At 39.5% G+C, this 949-nt stretch overlaps 1 non-coding gene across 1 annotated transcript; it reads left to right on the forward strand.

Annotated features, from left to right (window-relative positions):
• Window positions 1-214: 214 nt before the first annotated feature.
• On the forward strand, window positions 215-281 carry LOC126057415 (small nucleolar RNA SNORD109A). The gene has a single exon (XR_007512505.1). It is a non-coding gene; the product is annotated as a small nucleolar RNA SNORD109A (small nucleolar RNA).
• The last annotated feature ends 668 nt before the right edge of the window (window positions 282-949 follow it).

Here is a 949-nt window from a genome sequence, read left to right on the forward strand (position 1 = left end):
AATTTTAGTTGGTTAAAGTCTTTTTTGTATGTTCCCAATAGATTTTATCTGATTTTATTAGAACAATCCAAGGTCACATGCCTTTCATGTGTTGTATATGAGAGCTCTGTTATTTAGATACTAAACAAAATGCCCAGTGTATGTTGCAATAGACAAGGCTGTATAAACTAATCCTAGCTATAGAAATGCCTATTTGTCAGAAGGGTGCTCATCTGGATCGAGGATGTGCATAACTGTCTGAGGATGCCGAGGGACTAGTTGCAGGTATCAATCTGAAGTCCAGATGAGTGGTCCTCTAATAGCATAAATAAAACTCCCAGAACCTGGCTTGATTTGGTGACCTCTCAGCAACAGCGTAATACTGCTGTGAACATGCCTTTACTTTCTCACAGAATGGGGCATTGGCACCCTATCTTATGAGGCAGCATGTGCCTTTGGGTATGCTCAGTGATAGTAGAATTGCTTTGTTTGGCTTATTTTGAACAGAGAGTTGTAGTATACAGTCGCCTATCAGAAATATGTTTTTGATTAAAGAAATAGGAAGTGAGAAAGACTGAATTTACAAGGGCTCAAGAAACTGTGATGTTACAGTCTCATTAATGTTGTGCTAAAGGAAGGGAACACTGTGTCCTATGTTAAATAATAACAATAGGACCAATTTTTGTACTTTGTGGTTTTTACTATTGAGCGTTGTCTAAGACTATTTCTTTCTGTCATGTTTTCCTGATGTAGAAGGGCTGGAATGAATTCCTCCACTTCAGAGAATAAGGGTGAGTATCTACAAGACAAGCCCTGGTGGTATAGTGGTTAAGCACTATGGCTGCTAGCCAAAAGGTTAGCAGTTTGAATCCACCAGGTGCTCCTTGGAAACTCTGTGGGGCAGTTCTAGTCTGTCCTATGTGGTCACTATGAGTTGGAATCGATGCAACAGGTTTTGTTTTGTTTTATC

Source organism: Elephas maximus, chromosome 13 (genome assembly GCF_024166365.1).
Source record: "Elephas maximus indicus isolate mEleMax1 chromosome 13, mEleMax1 primary haplotype, whole genome shotgun sequence".
NCBI lineage: Eukaryota > Metazoa > Chordata > Mammalia > Proboscidea > Elephantidae > Elephas > Elephas maximus.